Source organism: Crotalus tigris, unplaced genomic scaffold (genome assembly GCF_016545835.1).
Source record: "Crotalus tigris isolate CLP2741 ecotype Arizona unplaced genomic scaffold, ASM1654583v1 scf7180000017812.1200847, whole genome shotgun sequence".
Classification (NCBI taxonomy): domain Eukaryota; kingdom Metazoa; phylum Chordata; class Lepidosauria; order Squamata; family Viperidae; genus Crotalus; species Crotalus tigris.
The window spans coordinates 1-19,927 of record NW_024096651.1 but is presented as its reverse complement, the minus strand read 5'-3'; positions in this window follow the sequence as shown (position 1 = coordinate 19,927).

Sequence of the window (19,927 nt, the reverse complement as noted above, 5' to 3'; positions counted from 1 at the left end):
ATCTGGGATGGAGAGAAAATCCCTGTCTAGCTAGGAATGGAGAAAAGCTGCATATGATGGTTATGTAGGGAATGAACTAAGCTGAGGGACAAGGCTGGTAATCTGATTTGGTCTGAAATGGGTATTTTCAACTATGTCATATTAAATTCTCTAAACCTAAAAGTTGAAGCCTCCTCCTGGTCAGGGTTGAAACATATTTTTAGGTTAAATGTGAAACAGGGTTTAAGTTCTACAGAAAAAAAAAATGATCATGATGTGTAAAACGTAAGAGTTCTGGTCTTTTCTTTGTTTTCTCCTTTTTGAGCTTATTTTTTTCAGTTGCTGTCTTGATGAATGTGTGTAAATTGTGACATCGGTGTCTTTTGGGTGACAGACAGTTGATGGGAAAGGGTGAGTTGATTGCATTGTTGGTGGTTGAGGCCTGAAACCTCTGAGTGGGGCATCTTGGATGGGAACAATGCTGGGAGATTAATAGCACCTTTATGTAGGATGAAGCTGTTTAACATCTTTTTTGCACTAGAGATGGGAATTTTCAGTCTCTTTAGACCAGGGGTTCTCAACCTTGGCGACTTTAAGACTTGTGGACTTCAATTCCCAGAATTTCTCAGCCAGCTTTGCTGGCTGAGGAATTCTGGGAGTTGAAGTCCACAAGTCTTAAAGTCGCCAAGGTTGAGAACCCCTGCTTTAGACAATGATTGAAATAGCCCTGGTGAGTGATCCCATCCTGGTTTGCCTGGCCCAGCCAAGCAGGGCAAAGAGAAGTTCTCTCCCTCTCTTTTTTCCCCTCCTCCAAGAAATGGAATTCTGGAAGAAAAGGATAATCCTGATTTTTATCTGGTCCCCGAGAAAGCAATGTTTGAAACTCATTCAAAGGAAAAGGTTAGAAATCTGCTCTTGGTGGGAGAAAAACGTCATTTTAAAGATTCTCCTGCAGCAATTTGTACAACCTTTTCCTCCAGCTGGAAATTTTGCAACCTAGCCTTGTGAAAACGAACAATTACAAGGAACACTGTGTTGTTCTGGTGTTGTAATCAAATGTATCTATTCATGGGTTTTATCTGTCTTCTTTCTGAATGATGCGGTAAGCCCATCCATAATTATCCCCACCACCCAGTCTCCACCTAGCAACAGAGCCTCCCCCCAGGAGAAGTTTGCATGCTGTGTGTGTGGAAGGAAGAACCTGCTTTCCTGCAGGTGGTCACGACTGAGGAAAGCTGCAGGAACAGACCTGAGAATGTCCAGTGACATCAGACCTGAGAATGTCCAGTGAAACTTGGATGGGCACACAATAACAGACTTGGCACTACTGGACATAGGTGTATGGTGCATGCTTATGTGTGTATATAATAGATCCTGTGCTGTACAGCAATGGTTAATAATTGCCTTTTTGATAGACTTCAGTAGAAACTTCTGAGGAGGACTGCAATAACTTCTGGAGGAGTTCTCCAAGACATTGAGAATTATACAGCATTGAGCCTGTTTTGACCAAGGATGGAAGGAGCAGATGCCTTCAGCAGTCCAAATGCTTGCCTAACCTTCTCCTGTGTCTCTTCCTCCTGCTGATCTTGCAAATGCCGAACAGACCCACCTGCATTTCACCTACTAGATTGCCATTGCTGAACAGCAATGCCATGATTGAGTTTATTCTGGGACTGATGCAGATTGGCTTAATGGAAGAGGGGGATGATGGAACAACGGGTATTGATTTGTATGCTTGGGATTATTATGCTTCTTCCTTGACTTTCCAATGAACTCAGACATACCAAATAATTGGAGAAAATTGATATTCCATCCCTGGCATTTGTAACCAAGACCAGGTCTCAAATCTTAATGTTTGGGATCACACAGAGTCCACCAGGATTTAGATTGTGAATCTCACTGCTGACACCAGTTTCTGCAGAAAAAAATATGGGACCGAAAACACAATAATCAAAGCTCACTGCAGTTATTATTTATTCAGTGGACACTGGAGGAATTTGTTTCCAGAAAATGGGAGGAAATTCTACAGTCGAAAGGATACACAGTATCTATACATTTCAGGAAAGGGGAACAAAATGATAATAGTACATATGCATATTTAATACATGATCTAAGCATGAGTAGCAAGCCTCAAGTTATTTTCTCATCCAGTTTCTGTTACTATCCTCAAGTAAGAATTATTGTTTAAATAAAAAGAAACATATCAGTTGCATTTGCCATAGCAGTTTTGGTAAAACCAAGGGTGTCATGGTTGCCATATGCAATCCTTCTATATTTCTATTTTGCTAAAATCCACCCACTACACCAAGAAATTGCTTTCCTCAGAATCCTAACTTCCAGTTGCCCTTTAACAATTTGAAGCAAAAATGTTGGCCTAGTTATCCATGGAGAACAACTTGGAACATTTTCTAGGCTTGGTCTGTTGGAACATGGTGAGAGAGTTGTTATTCCCCTGTCCAGTTGTGGGATTCACATATATGAACAATTGGTTCTCTGTGTGGATGCTGCTTCTGGAAGTCCATTCTGGGCCTGGGTAACAAAAAAAATAGCTATTGGTTCTGCTAAAGTGGTGCAAACTGGCTGAATCCCATTACTGCCTCTGTCTCACATTTCTATATTTCTTCTGGTTGTAAGCTGCTCCATTGTATTCAGATCTGGCCTCAAAATGATAATGTAGCACTTGGGGTTGAAGATGCAGCCCAGAAGACCAGCACTAGAGGCCAAGATGGAGAAGACCTGCACAGCCACCATGTATTTCCCTTTGGTGCTCAGGTAAGTGGGCACAAAAGTCACCCAAACACTGCAGAAGGCTAGCATGCTGAAGGTGATTAGCTTGGCTTCACTGAAGCCACCAGGCAGATTCCTTGCCAGGAAAGCCACTGTGAAGTAAATTATGATAGATAGCATAAAGAAGAGAGAAGATATAATACAGCTTCATAAGTTTTCCAGAAAAGAATTACTACCTAATGGGATGATTAAGTGTCCCACAGATCTGTAGTAGGGGAGGGAGGTGAGATTGGGCAGAAACATCCAGTTAGAATTTGGAATAATTCACCCACCTCTGTCTTCTATTTGTGGACACTCCAAAGGTATCTTAGTAGTCATTGGGAGATTAAAAATGACACTGGCCTGATCCTGAAAACCTATCCTTGCCTTCTTAAAATGAAAGTTTCCAAATTCACAAAAAGACATCAACCTGAAATTATCACATTTATTCTCAAATTACGTAAAATATATGTGGTTGGCTGTATCATCCTTCTTGGCTGCATCATGACTGTATCTTTCTAGCATCCAAGAAGTTCTCAGCCTTCCTCGACCACTTCCTGGGTCTAAATGAATATGCAGCATTTAAGCACCATGCCACAGTCCACAGTATGTAGTTAATGGGATGGCTTTTTGGGACAAGATCCCTTCAATCTCCTACTGGGGGAGAGTCTTCAGATCATCTTTCTCTGGCTATCTTGTCCAGCTTTCACTAAATATTGATTTTTGGAATCAGAAAAAGGAAATGCTTTGTATATGAATTTTAGAATTAAAGACTAAAGTATATGAATATCACTGGATTTTGTTGTTTCAAAACAGAGCTGGCTTGAAAAGGATTGAAAAAATGACATTAGCAATGTTTAATAGTGTGATGTGCTTTGTTTGACAGCAAAAGTGAAGTATCTATGGGCCTAAACTTATTATAAAAAGAGTTGTTGTTATGAATAAGAAAGTGATTCTCCTTCTTGCAAATGAAAACCTGGGCATAGGGAGTGCATATCTGCTTCTTCTGCTCAGATGTTACAACTTTTCCTGCTGACCCCTACAGCATGGGAAGTAAGATGTAGAATGTTATGAATGCACTTGTGGGATTTTGTAGGTATCCAAAATGGTGTGAAATTGAGAGGAGACGTTAGCCTCAGTCCCTTCGAGGACAATGAAAATGTCCTTCTTCCTTCCGTAATTGGATTTAGGAACATTATCCTCCCCAGCTGAGAGCACGTCCAACAGAGCATCGCAAGTCATTCTGGGGTTCAAATAATTATCAAGGAAATTGTAACCCAGGTGGACATTGGGAAGGAGCTGGAGATCCTAGTTGATTTCTTGGATAAAGAGATTTGAAAAAAAGGAAAATAAAAAGATATAAAGTAGTTTTCAATATTCTTTATAGGCATTTATAAGAACAGTGATATATTAACCTGTCTCTGAAATTACATTGCAACTCTCTTCTTTCAATAGTCTGTCCCATTCGATCGTTAAAACTATAAACCACAAGTTCATTTTTGGGACTTTTTACACAAAAAGACACTAAGGGTGTTTTGGTCATCAGTAAATGTAAATGTTGTCCTTTCTCTAATCAAAATAGTCAATTTCTGTCAATTTCACAAAGCATTTCTCCATGATGTGTAGTGCCAAAAGTTTTCATTATTTTGCATTTAGTAATCTTATTATAATAACAATATTTTATTTATTATTAAACTTCTATGCCACCCATCTGGCCAAAGTGACTCTGCATGGCTTACAGTCATATAATTAAAATGCTACCGGTATATAAAATTTTAAAAATAAATATCATATGCTTAAAATTCATCTGAAGTTCAATGGATCAAGATGGAATAGAAGGGAGCAAAGTACGCACTGACATGGGGCAGGGGTGGAGTGGAGGTGGAGTGGGATCTTGTCTTAATCCATTAACTACCTCCAAGATGCCCATTTTGGCCCCAGGCCAGCTTTTGGAAGACTGGAAGGAAGGGTGCAGATCTCACCTCAAGGGGCATGATGTTTCAGAAGGTGGGCACACCACAGCAGAAAAGACTCTTCTTCAGGACCCTGTCAGCCAGACCTGACTTCAGTTCTAGTCCTGCTTTAGCCATGAAAGCCAGCTGGGTGATCTTGGGCTGATCCCTCTCCCTCAGCTCAACTCACATCATAGCATTGTTGTTGAGGGGAACATAGGAGGAGGAAGGTGCCTTGAGTTATTTATATTCCCTGGCTTGTGTTATTTATATAAATAGATAGATAGATAGATAGATAGATAGATAGATAGATAGATAGATAGATAGATATGTCTAGGTGAAATCCTTTCATCCTTTGGTTCTGTCTTCTGAAACACCAGAGGAAAAAATGGACTCTGTCTGGGGTTCTTCTGGAGACAGTTATTCCTCTTTCTCTTTTCTTTACAAGACCAATCAGTCACACTTTCAAGATGTCTTCATGCCAATGTCTAAAGAGCAAGGAGGAAGGTGGAAGAACCCTCCCTCTGCCACTTTGCTCCTAGCTGAGCCTTTCCAATAAGCCAGAGACACAGAGGCCTATTCTACCGTTGACATGGGTCTTGGTCAGCTGCTGCTTGACAACTGCTTGTGCTGTGTTTCTGGCCCAGATGCATCCCAAACATTTCTCCACAGGCAAAATAGGATGGAAATTCACTAAAGCAGGGGTGTCAAACTACCGGCCTGCAGGCCGGATGCATCATCGGAAGCCACACCCACCCCATTGCTGGCAATGGCAAAACCGTCCTGATATATTGCACGACGTCACATGACATCGCAAGTTTGACATGTCTGCACTAAAAGGTTCAGGCAAAGACGACACATGCTTGAAATTAAGAACTTGCATTGAGCTTTTGACTCCCCCCCCCTATTTTGCTGCCATATGTCCGTCACCACCACAGCACAAGGAAAGCAAGGTCTCTGTGCCTTCTCAGCAATTGTCACATGAAGCCATACACCCCTCATCTGCATAGGTTCCTCAGTGGAGGTTTTCTTAAGACTAAACATGGGTTGATATGTTGCGGGCTTAACAAAAGATCTGTTACTCTGGACTCTAGTCTTTTGCTGTTATAGACACTCATCAATGTGCAAGCACAACTAAATTCATTCTTGCATCATGCCTAGATGCTGATTTTGTGCTAATTCTTCAAAATCCTTGCAATCTTTCCTGAATTGGGCCACCACAAGGCAACTTTATTCTACGCCAGATCTTGGGAAATGAGCCTCAAAACACTTACATATTCAGCCACTGAGTTGCGTGGATATCATCAGACACAGTAAAGGTGGAAAGGTATTGCTGTTTTGCCACAATTAGCCCATTAGTTAATTCTTAACATGGGGTCTTACAAGTGTCCAGTCAGATTCAATTTTGGGTTTTTCTCCAAAGATTTCCAGACATCCCTTCAGTTGCTTCCTCTTCTGGAGTTCCTATGTAAACAAATTAAATCACAGGACTAGCACATGAAGGAGATGTGATCCAAGGAACTAAAACCTTTCTTGGACCACCAAATCATTAGAAGAAATCCCAAGCTCTCTCTAAAACCCCACTGGATTCATTTGGGGCAGGCCAATCAAATATGCACTGCATCCCTGAAATCAGGGGTAACACCAGTAAATGGAAATGCAGCAATCTGTCCATGATATATGTTTATGTCCTTCACTGCCAGATCACATCTCAGCCACTGTGAGACAAAAATCTAGGGCCAATATCTGGTATACATCAGAATTAGTGATTTGCAACAAGTGTATAGCTAACACAACTGTTACAGGACCCACAACTGCTACAGAACAGTGTCCCCAAGGGTGTAGCTCTGATTTTTAGAGTAATTTATTTTTCTCCAGCTGCCCCTCTGCACATAAAGCCCTGAAAGAACTTCTGGATCCCAAGGAAATAATTTGCTTCTCACTATAATTATTATGATCACAGTCTCTGAGACCTCTTTTGGTATGCCTCCAGTGACTAACTTTGATGGAAGCATCAGACTGATGCAACATGGAAGGGATTTTGCATGAGAAAAGAATAAATGCATTAAATGATGCTCTTTCTACCACATGTTTTGGGGCAGTAAGTGTCTGTTCTCTTGAATGTACCTTTATCTTCTTTCCAAATGAAACTTGGTTTGTCTAAGTCCGAGTCAGGAAAGCCCTGGTATTTCCATCTTCAGAGAGTTCTTTTAATTCTTCTAACTCTTCTTCTTCTTCTTCCTTAAAAACAGGAAAGGGGTTGATTCAGACGCATGAGTTATGGACCTCCTTCATCTGCTTCTGGTGCTGCTAGTGTTGCATCTAGCCTCTGGGAAACTTAGAATGAAGTGCCCACTCAGTTTGGAGAGCATGGATGTGAAAAAACCATGGAGCTATTACAGGACAGGAGACCATCTCATTGGTATCATCATCAGTGCAACAAGAATATTGCATACAACTTTGTCTTTCAATACGGCTCCTTCTCAGTCGTAAGTCATTCAGTGTGTTACGGTTATATCCAGTCTATTTGCAGTTCTACAACTCTCTTTTTCTGCTTTCTTTTTAATTTAATCCTATGTTGCAGGGGTATTTCTAATTTTTGTCTCTTCCCCCCCCCCATTTTTTTCTTATTTTGTGGAAGAGACTCAAATCCAAACATGGGGCAGGAAAAATAAAACTGAAAAAGTCCAGATTTTTTTTTTTTTTTGCTCAAGGCTGAGTTAATCATTTTACTCCTGATTTTTGTTTAAAGTAGAGATTGAAAAGGTTGTAGCTGCCTCTGTGTAACCCATTTCCACATAGTTATAGCTACTCATTTATATTTAATGCCTAATTGTCAGAGGAACTGATGACATTTTTTAAAATTGCTTTGCTGGGTCATGTATCAAAATTCCTCTTCTTCTTATGGTAGTTCTCCTTGAGTAATTGAATTATTTTGTAAGCCAGTTTCTAGGCTGATGTAAATTAGTAGTGCTATAAATAATGGTATATTTCTGATTCTTAAAAATGGTAAAGGACTATATTTATCTCATCTTCCCAATACTCCTGAATATTTTATTGATGATGATGATAAAATTAATATTATTTTACAGTAGTTTATCTTTCGATAAGTCAAGAATCATACGCTTCATTTTCGCCATTCAAGAGGTCAATAAGAGATCCCAGCTCTTGCACAATTTCACACTTGGCTACAACATACATGACAACTCTTTGAGCACCCTTCACACTTCAGAGGCCTTGCTGGACATGCTCTCAACTGGAGAAGCCAGTATTCCCAACTATAGCTGTGGAAGGAAGGACAACCTTTTGGCTCTTCTTGATGGAGCTGATAGTGATGTCTCCATCCAGATGTCAACAGTAGTAGCCACCTACAAAGTCCCACAGGTTTGTGTCTGTGTTTTTCTATCCATGCATATGTGTATCAGATAGCAGTAAATTGTATGGGTGATACACAAATATGATTTGCATTCCTCTTCTTTTTGCTTAATTTCATCCTTTTATTCTTTTTTATATGTGGTCTTGTTAATATTTTCTGTTTTATATTTTGCATGGCTAATGAATATTTAACAATAAACTATTCTAGTATGTGCTCAGAAATCAAGATTTGTTTATTAAAATATTTTTTTTTGTTCTTGATCTAGCCCTCAATATAACCAAACATTCTTCATTGTGTTTTCAGATAAGCATTAGAATGTCTTCAGCAGATCTGGATGATAAAAGTCAATTTCCCTTTTTCTATCATATGTTCACCAAATTAGGGTTCCATTATCCAAGAATTGTCCAACTGCTCCTCCATTTCAGATGGATCTTGATTGGTCTCTTTGCTTCAGACACAGAGGAAGGGGAACATTTCTTGAGGACTTTTACTCTTATGCTTTTCAGGAATGGAATTTGTGTTGTTATATCACAGCAATTCTCAATGAATAAACATACAGAACCCATCAGGGATGCCATCTCTAAGTGGAGACAAGTCAATGTCTTTGTTCACTTCATGGAATATGTTACTCATTTGGACAGAGTTATCCCTCTCCATTTAATAATTGAAAGTTTCTCAGGACCAATTAAAGGGAAAGTCTGGATCATCGCAGTCTTGGGGCAATATCAGATGGGAAACCACAATGTTTTCAAATATGCCCATAGTGTTTGGACCTTTAATTTTCAGGGGAAAAAAAGGCCAGATGATTTTGACTTTGAACCCAATCTGTTTGTTGAAAGCCACTTTGAATACGAGACATTTAACTGTTCTTTTTCAAAGCACGTCTTTTCTGTCAAAGGCCGGAGAAGATGCATCCAGAAAGGGCCACTGGAGACCCAAAAAAAAAAGAAGAGGACCTGGATCCGAAATGAGCACCATGTTTACGCTCTCATTAAGACTCTGGTCCATGCCTTGAATGCTGCATATTCCTCCAGATCCAGGTGGAGAAGGAAGGGGATGGAAAAGACGTTTGGTGCTCTAATGCTGCAGCCATGGCAGGTATGGGGTTCAAACAAGGATCCATCAAATTTAGTTCTAGTAGAGAAGAAATCTAAAGGAGAAGGAGGAGAATCATCTTTATCCACAGTGTACTACAAAAATACAACAGGTTTGGCCAATCTAATCACTTGGGGAATATTGTTCAAAAGATGTTGCACCATGACAATTGTATCTTGAAATTAAACAACATTAATTTTAAAATGAGAAGAAAAGATTCATTGGAAAAAAAACCTCTGATGTTAGGAAAGATTGAAGGCAAAAGAAGAAGGGGATGGCAGAGGATCAAATGATTAGATAATGTCATCAGTGCAATGAAGATGAGTTTGGACAAGCTCTGGGAGACAGTGGAGGATGGGGGGACTGGCATGTTCTTGTCCATGGAGTCAAAACTTAGTGACTCAACAACAAAAAAAATATATATATATTGTCAATATGATTGAATTTTTTTTTTACTCAACATCTCATAATATTTTCAAGTTGGACAACTGTAGAAGAAAGATTAAAATTTGAAAAGGGATAAGGTTTCTAGGTGTTTTTGTTTGTTTGTTTGTTTTTAAAACCCCTGATTATTTCCATTCCAGTTTCATCCATTCTTGGAGAAGAATGAATTTTACAATTTTTCCTGGAAGGATCTCTACTTGGACAAAAATGGAGATATTACAGCAGACCCAAACATCATGAGTTGGGTGGTTCTCCCCGATGAGGATCCCATCACAAAGGAACTGGGGAGTTTTGAAAGAGAGAATCTTATTATCAATCAAGATGTTCTTTCACAACTAAAGTTGCTCAACAAGGTGGGGAATATATAGGTGTCTCTTCACTGTTTTCAAAAGACTTAGGACCCATTTCAAAGAGATTAAGCCTACTCACCAAGTTGGATGACCTTCACTGAGCATTGAATGTGACAAGTAGAACTCTTATAGCTTTCTTAGATGGCTTGACAGGCTTCAATACTATAGAATAAAATATCCTTCAGATACTATAATATGGACCATGTTTTTAAAATGATTCAGCCTTGTTCATCATGGGATGCTGGGTGACTATACTTTTAGGACACTGAGCATGGTCTTTCATGTCCCCTCTACAATTTAGTATCTCCATAAAACTGATGAGGCCCTCAATTGCTGGGGATAGCCTCTATGTTTCTTGTTCCTTGTCCTCAAATACTAAATAAGAATGCAATTCTGTTGACCAGTGCCCAAGTTCAGATTTGTTCTGAATCTGATGAAATTGAATCAAGACTGGATGGATAACCTCTGGGTCCAAATAAGCTTTGGACTTATAACTGAGATTGTCTTGGTTGGGGACTGAGACGTCTGAATGAGAAGGTCTATATTGAAGATATAGGCCTTTGAACTATGGTGCTGGAGAGGTCTCCTGTGAGTCCCTTGGACTGCAAGGCGTTCAAACTGGTCAGTCCTAGAGGAGATCAACCCTGACTGCTCTTTAGAAGGTCAGATCCTGAAGTTGAAACTCAAATACTTTGGCCACCTAATGAGAAGGAAGGACTCACTGGAGAAGGGCCTAATGCTGGGAAAGATTGAGGGCAATAGAAGAAGGGGACGACAGAGAATGAGATGGCTGGATGGAGTCACTGAAGCAGTAGATGTGAACTTAAATGGACTCCAGAAAATGGTAGAGGACAGGAAGACCTGGAGGAACATTGTCCATGGGGTCACGATGGGTTGGACACGACTTCGCAATTAACAACAACAACATATTCTGTGATGTTTTAAAGCATTCCAGACCTGGCCAGAGTTATTCAGGCATTTCTTTCACCCCACTGGGATAATACAATAGGACTTCTACTCTTAAGAAGGAAATCCATTATCTCGGTCATGGCATTATCTCATATCAGACCAATTATTATGATTTCAGACTATATGAAATTATAATAATTGATCTGATATGAGATAATGCCCTGACCGAGAAAATGGAACCCATGGAAACAAGACTTTGGTCTAAAGAAAAGTATTTCCTTATATTAGAATTAATGAGTGATAGTTTGAAAAAAAAAATGCTACTTAGATTTGGCCTTTGGCCTGAAAGAAGGTACTTCATCAGAAATGCTTTGAATACAATTGTTTATCTTGATTGCTAGCTACTTAAGTCTGCCTTGGCAAAAAGAAGGCTCCAAATTTAACTAATAATAAATATGAGTTTCTCTTTCCATGCCAGTTGGTGTCAGATAATTGTAGTTCTTCACCAGAAAGGACCTTGTCTTGGATATCTAGCTGGGCCTTGAAATATCCCTTTCTGACACAAGGTTCATTCTTATATCTCATGTGCTGAAGCAAAAGATGCCTGATTCATCCTTTTTGAGGGACACATTCTCAATAAATATACAAATAAACAAATGACACCTCATTTAAGGTTTATACTCTTAATTTATAAGAACTTTTCTTTTGCGTCTGTAGGAAGGCCCCCCTCCCCAGATTAAAATATTCTTTATTCTTACTATTAAAAAGAGGTAGGATATTATACTTCTCCAAAGGAGAAATGGAGGAAAAAATCTTAACAAAGGCAGAAAACAGTCCCAGTCTTTCTGCCATAAGAAAACAGCTTCAAACTAAGAAACCTGGAGAGGCTGGCCTTTAGGAATGCAGATTTCATAAACTATTAAGAAAGACCAGGCCAATCTATTCATAAACAAAATATCTTCAGCCCCCATAGCTGAAGGGATTAAAAAATTACATTCCCCAACCCAAATTTTAAGGATAGAACATGATCTTTAGGACATAATAGGATTAACCCACTACCATTGACACAAGGCTCATTACATTGCACAACCCTTTGGAGCATCTCAATCAGAACCGTATAAAGATCCATCCACTCAGTCAGCCATTTTGTCAGCTGTCCCAGAACTACATGCTGTTGCTAGTTCTGCTCATCAATAAACAGACCTTCCTAAGCAGCCTCCACTTTATTCCCCAACTGGAACTAGAACTGATTTTTCTTTCAACATGTCTTAACTAGGAGACTGTTTCAAAGGAGAATGGCTTTTCAATGTTTGATGTAGTCCAGAAGATTCCTGACCAGATCTTACTGGTCAGAAGTTTAACTCTTGATTAAACTTTATTCTACTTTAATAAATATATAGAAAAAAAGTTTCATAAATTTTTAGAAGATACCTAAAAATAATATGAATAGATCATAGTATTTTCAAATATTTAATGCTTAAATCTTTTCTCAGTTTCATTCCCTTTATTATGTTACCAAATTAAAAAAAAATCCATTATTGCAATGTGATCTACCAGAAGCAAAAGGGAGGAAGTATATGAAGAATCTGCAACTGGTTGTATCTCTTACAATCTGGGACTAGTTAGAGATTTTATATTTACTTAAGTGAAGACTTGAAACTATTTGACTAATGTTTATGTTGACTTCCATTTTCCATGGACGGTGAGTCCTTTCTTTGTCATTCCTTGTTATTCTGCTTAGTCTCTGCCCCAGTCCAAATGTGTGGAAAATTGTCATCCTGGATTTGCCAAACGGGCTCGGGAAGAAGAACCAGTTTGCTGCTATGACTGCGTTCCTTGCCCAGAGGGGACCATCTCCACTCAGGAAGGTGGGTGACTATGGAGGGCAGGATACTGAATTCATGCGAATCATTTTGATTCAATGTGCATAATATTAATAACACATCTATGCTTGACTATTTTGCTGTTTTCTTTACTTTCAATATGTGCACTTTCTTCCATAATTTGAGGTCCAAGAAATAGATCTTGAATGATGAGGTAGGAAGTGGTAAAAGGCATAGTGAATTGGGCAAGATTACTCTTGCCAAAGGACATCTCTTTTACTTGTCAGTTTGGAAGTGACCCTCACATTTGCTTTCTTAGAAACATCTGAATATTTTGATAGTTGAGGAATGGTAGTAGGTCATCGGATCTTGGTCATCTAAGCCATTTTCACATTACAGGCCAAATGGAATGGAATGGAATGGAATGGAGTGGAGTGGAGTGGAATGGAACAGACTAGACTAGACTATTTAAAAGACAGATTGAAGCTCAACTATTTTCTTCTTTATTTTGAAACAGAATAGAATAGAATAGAATAGAATAGAATAGAATAGAATAGAATAGAATAGAATAGAATAGAATAGAATAGAATAGAATAGAATAGTTTATTGGCCAATTGTGTTTGGACACACAAGGAATTTGTCTCTGGTGCATAAGCTCTCAGTGTATTCCACATGAGGTTGCTCCACAAGGGGTTACTCTTGAAGATCAACTGGAATGATCCAGTTGCAATAGTATGCATATGTTGGGTTTCCCTACATTTTATCATATTATACCACCATGGTATGAGCTGGACAGACATCCAGTTTCTTTCCGATTGTAATTTAATTCACTTTTAAAGCCCTACTTCATATTGATACCAGAGTATCAATAGGACCTCCTCTCCCTCAAGTTATCTGCCCTTCCTACCAGAACAGTTATAATAAACATGTTCCAGATGTTTTAGATGTTCTCCTTGGAACCTGCCTTTTTGTTGAAACTTCTGCCCTATTGAACACTGTTCCCCTTGAATTGTAACAGCCCCTTCTAAATGTCCAGAGATCTAGTTCTTCTTCTTCCAGGCATAGGGATAAAGTGAGGTCAGTGCAGGATAAAAATGTGGTGGTATGTATTAGTGAAGGTTAGTTGTGGCACCAGTTATTTCACCTTTGACCTTCATTTTTGGCGGGATTGTTTTTATAATCACGTATCTTGCAGATTTTTCCTGGGATGTAAGGTACCCAAACTTTGCTTCAAGAAGTTCAGCCAAATAAATATTTTACATATGTATGCAGGCTGCTATTTGCCATTTACTATCACTTTCCTATCTCTTCTTATAAGCTTTCATCCAAAGGTATTTCATGAAATGTAAGACACTATAAAAAATATTACTTTCTGTTTCTTCAGATACTGTAAAATGCACCAAGTGTCCAGATGATCACTATCCAACTGAGAACAGAATCCAATGTATCCCAAAAAGAATAAACTTCCTGTCTTATGAAGAACATCTGGGCATCATCCTGGTCTCATTTGCCCTATTCTTATTCCTAACCACAGGTTTTGTTTTAATTATGTTTATTAAATATCTAGAAACTCCTGTTGTCAAAGCCAACAACCAGGACCTCTCTTACATCCTCCTTGTCTCTCTCCTGCTTTGTTTCTTGTCTCCTTTTTTCTTCATTGGCCGACCAAGGAAAGCCACCTGCCTTCTCCGACAAACAGTGTTCAGCATTGTCTTCTCAGTAGCTGTGTCTTCTGTGTTGGCCAAAACAATCACAGTGGTGCTGGCATTTCTGGCATCAAAACCAGGGAATAAAGTCAGAAGATGGTTGGGGAAGAGCTTGGCCAACTCCATCATTCTTTGCGGTTGTTCTGGTCAAATTTTCATCTGTGCCATGTGGTTGATAATTTCTCCCCCATTCCCTGACTCTGATCTGCACTCCCAGCCTGGAGAGATCACCCTTCAATGCAATGAAGGTTCTGTCACCATGTTTTATGTTGTCCTTGGCTACATGGGCTTTATGGCTGCCATTTGCTTCACAGTGGCTTTCCTAGCCAGGAACCTTCCTGGGGCATTCAATGAAGCCAAGCTGATCACCTTCAGCATGCTGGTCTTCTGCAGTGTCTGGGTCTCCTTCCTGCCCACCTACCTTAGCACCAAGGGGAAATACACGGTGGCTGTTCAGGTCTTCTCCATCTTGGCCTCCAGTGCTGGACTGCTGGGATGCATCTTCTTCCCCAAGTGCTACATTATCATCCTCAGATCCTCAGATCTGAACACTAAGGAACATCTAATAATAAAAGTTGCAAAATAATATTAAAATTGTTTCTTAGGTTCATAACAATTAATTCTTCATTGCAATTATTATTGGGCTTGTATGCTTCCTTTGCATCCATCTTGATAATTAAGGTTGTTTAAAGCCAAAGGAAATAATAAATATTAAGAGTTTAAGACTAATGAAATTAAATTCCAAGAAAATCATCCAAGAGTAAAATAAATGAATTAATAAGAAAAATTGTCCCGGTAGGAGAAGAGCAGGGAGAACTGGGGGCAAAGTTAAGCATATCACCAGCTTAGAGTCTCCACATTGCCACAAATGGTCCAAGTTCAACTCCTCTTGAATTCCATTGACCCTTATCTGGTGCAAACCTAGTATTGAACTTTAGTTGACTAGATTAATATCAGTCACAAACGATCAGGACCATACATGAAATTGCAGTTGGGAAGGTTTATTGTTGAAGGCTGTGCAGCAGGGATCTTCAAACTTGGCCTTTTTATGACTTGTGGACTTCAATTTCCTCAGGCACACTGGCTGAGGAATTCTGGGAGTTGAAGTCCACAAGTCATAAAAGGGCCAAGTTTGAAGACCCCTGCTGTACACCTTCTGATCTGAAACTGAATGTTATGTGAAGTTCCTATTAACTGAACTGGGAAAAAACACAAGAATTTCTTCAGTGATCCATTCAGATTGAGGCAGTTACCATGTCATCCAATTAATAGGTATTGCTCTGGGCATAGAACTAAAATGGACAGACTTGAACACTGGGCACTATCTAACAAAATGAAATTCAATGATGAAAAAAGCAAGGTTCAACATTTAGGCAAGAAAAACCAAATGTACAGGTATAGTATAGAGGGTACCTTGCTCAATAGTAGTAACTGTGAAAGGGACCTCAGAGTCCTAGTGGACAATGACTTAAATATGAGCCAGCAGTGTGCTGCAGCTGCCAAAAAGGCCAACACAGTGCTAGGCTGCATTAACAGAGGGATAGAATCAAGATCACGTGAAGTGTTAATACTAATTTACAATGCCTTGGTAAGGCCACACTTGGAATACTGCATCCAGTTTTAGTCCCCACGATGTAAAAAAGATGTTGAGACTCTAGAAAGAGTACAGAGAAGAGCAGCAAAGATGATTAGGGGACTGGAGGCTAAAACATATAAGGAAAGGTTGATGGAATTGGATATGTCTAGTTTAATGAAGAGAAGGACGGGGGGGGGACATGGTAGTAGTGTTCCAATATCTCAGGGGCTGCCACAAAGAAGAGGGAGTCAAGCTATTTTCCAAAGCACCTGAAGGCAGGACAAGAAGCAATGGATGGAAACTAATCAAGGAGAGAAGCAATCTAGAACTAAGGAGAAACTTCCTGACAGTTAGAACCAATTAACCAGTGGAACAACCTGCCTCCAGAAGCTGTGAAATGCATCCACACCAACTGGAAGTTTTTAAGAAGAGATTAGGACGCCATTTTCCGAAATGGTATAGGGTTTATCTGCTGGGCAGTGTGGTTGGACTAGATGACCTGAGTATTATTATGATATTATTGATCATCGCACAGTCAGCCAGATGTTCAGACTGGATTTGGCATTTTATCTACCTATCGAGTCCTTACCCAGGACTTGGGATAGGCAGATGTGGATGTTTGATGGTATTACAGGTATTGTCGCAGGATGGAAGCAGTCCTAGTAAGGCCGCCTTTTGCAATTGACTAATAGCGAATTTGTCAATGCCAATGGTGTTCAAGTGGTGCTCCAGTTGTTTTGGGATTGCACCCAAGGAGCCTATTACTATTGGTACTACCCTTGGTTGCTTTTGCCACAGTCTTTCTATTTCTATTTGTAGGTCTTTGTATTTTGTTATCTTCTCCAGTTCTTTCTCTTCTATTCTGCTGTCTCCAGCACTGCCACGTCCACTATCCAGACTTTTTTGTCTTTCTTATCGACAATTGTTAAGTCTGGGGTGTTATGTTGCAGGTGCTTGTCTGTTTGAATTCTGAAGTCCCAGAGCAGTTTAATTTTATCATTTTCTATGACTTTCTCATTTTATGATCCCACCAGTTTTTGCTTACAGGCAAATGATATTTTTTGCATATCTTCCAATGCACCATTGTTGCTACTTTGTCATGCCGCTGCTTGTAATCAGTCTGTGCAATCTTCTTGCAACAGCTTACCAAGTGGTCCACTGTTTCTTCAGCTTCTTTGCATAGGCGGCACTTACTGTCTATTGCTGTCTTCTCAATTTTGACTTTATATGCATTTGTCCTTAAGGCTTGGTCTTGTGCAGCCAGAATTAGTCCCTCGGTCTCTTTCTTCAGTTTTCCTGCTCTTAGCCATTGCCAGGTTTTATTATTATCTGCTTTCCCAGATATTTTTTTCATGTATTGGCCATGTAGTGCTTTGTCTTCCCATGCCTCTATTCTGTTCTTCATTTGGTCTTTCTTGTTCATTTGGTCTTTCTTGTAGGCCAGTTTGGTCTCTCCAGTAGTTAGTAAACATTCCTGATATACTAATTTCAGTGCATCTTCATCATTGTTCTTCAGATATTCTTCCAAAGCCATTTTTTCTTCTTCAACCATCTGATGTACTTGTAGCATTCCAAGACCACACTATTTGCCTTTCGGTAGATAAAGTCTATCAAGTCACTGCGTGGATCGGAAGGGAATGGATTCATTGTCATATTTTTCTGGTCTGTCCTGATCCATGCTTTTTAGCTCTGCTGAGTCCAAGGTCACTCATCAGCTGAGTTGTACACTGAATGAATGCGGATTGCCAGGTGTGGACTGCCCTTATAGGTATTTCCTCCATTGAGTTTGGATTTTAAGATCTTCTTCACTCTCTTGATGTATTCACCTCTAATCTTTTTCTTGACTTCAGTGTGATGGATGTTGTCAGCTTGAAGGATACCCAAGTATTTGTAGTACTCTTCCTCATCCAGACTCTTAATGTTATTTTTGTGGGGCATCTTGATTCCTTCAGTTTTCACTATTTTTCCTTGTTTGATAGTAAGTGTGGCACATTTGTCCAAGCCAAACTCCATTACAATATCTTGGTTATATATACGGACAGTGTTGAGCAGCGATTCTATTTCAGATGATGTTTTCATAAAAGTTCAGATCAGCCAGGTCATACGCAGGAGTGGGATAGTCTCAGCAGATGTTTTGCATGTTTGATAGACATGTACTGAGTATTCATTAATTGTTGGACAGAGGAAACAGTGCAATAACAAATAGTAATGGTGATAAAATGATATCTTGAAATATTCCTCCTTGATATTAACCTCTCCCAGCTTCTCACCATTGATTTGCAACTGTGTCTTCCATTGTGCCATCGATCTTTGCACAAATTTTCTGATGTTTCTACTGACTCCTGTTATTTCTAGGCACTTTATTATCAAATCATGTGGCAGAGAGTCAAATGCCTTTTTGTAGTCAATCCATGCAACATTCAGGTTGGTCTTCCTTCTCTTGCAGTTTTCCAAGATCATTTTGTCTATTAGGAGTTGATCTTTTGTTCCTCTGCTATTGGGGCGGTTTCCTTTCTGCTCAGGTGGAAAGAGATTGTTTTCAACTAGATGCTGTTGTACTGCATCAGCTACACACCAGTTAGTAATTTGAAAGTTGTTGTAAGCAGGAATTGGCCTGTAGTACCTGGTGTTGACCCTTTTGCTGGATTTTTTATTATTAGGTAGGTTTTCCCAGTTGTTAGCCACTTTTCAATTTCTCCTCCTTGTAGTATATTGTTGAACTGCTTGGAACTGAGTGGGTGTATAACAGTTAGATGTTTCAACCAAAACCCATGCAGTTCATCTTCACCTGGTGCTGACCAATTTTTGATTTTCTTTGCTCTTTTTTCTACCAATTTTGTTGTTATTACTAGTTCTTTCATTTCAACTTCTGTTTTATTTGCATCCACCTCTTTTAACCAAGCTGCATCCTTGTTGTATTTCTTTGGGTTATCCCATATCTGCTTCCAGAATTGCACTGTTTCTTCCTTGTCAGGTAATGACTGATTCCTTGCAGTTTCTCCATTGATGGATTGGTAGAAACGTTTCTGATTGGATGAAATGGAGGTTTTGCTATAGTTGCAATATTCGAGATTCATAATACATGATTTCCTGGTATAGCTGTTATTTGTTGCTTTATTATTATTCCAAATGCTCCCTGATCTTCCTTGTTTCTAAGGGGTATTTCTTTATTACGTATTTTTGTGTTTTCTTTGTCTCAGCTTTTTTCTTGCATCCGTTCTAGTTGCTTCTGTGATCTAACTTGCTGATCTTATTTTACAGCACCATAACCTTGCCATTTTGTGCGCATGGTTGTTTGTTTTTCTTTTTTGTTGATTTTGCATCCCAGATATTCTGTTATAACTGCAGCTGTGCTGTACATTAGTTGGTTTGTTTCTTGCAGTGAATTGGTGCTTATACTTGATATTGCAATATTTGCATCTTTTAAGGCTTGTGCTAGCTGTTTCTTTGGAACAAGCTTCAATGCAGGTAGCCTTATTCTGTTGTTTTTGTGCTGTTTTAGATGCTCAATTATTCTTTGTTTCAATTCTTTTATTTCTTTAGTTAGAGGGTTTTGTTCTTCATGAGGAAGAGGTGCCTGGTTTCCAAATGAGAACAGTTGTATATCTCTACTGGATTCTTTCACTGCCAACTCCCCCTGGTTTGCCTCTACATTCTGAATTACTTCTTGTAAGGTTTTGATTTCTTTGCCCTGGGTAAACCTTTGCAGTTCGTCCAAGTCTGTTTCTGTAAAGACTTTATTTCGTGTTATAAATCGGCGTTGATCTGCTAGTCTCTGTTCTGTTATTTCTGATTCTGGATGTTGTTCTTTCCAGAATTGGTGCATTCGTTTTAGATATCCTCGCCTTGTTGGACTTGATCTGTAGTAACAGATCATTATTTCTTTGTTTTCCATAACTGTGTATCTGCGACGGGTAAACACCTTTTCTTCCAGTAGTTCAGCAGCTGCTG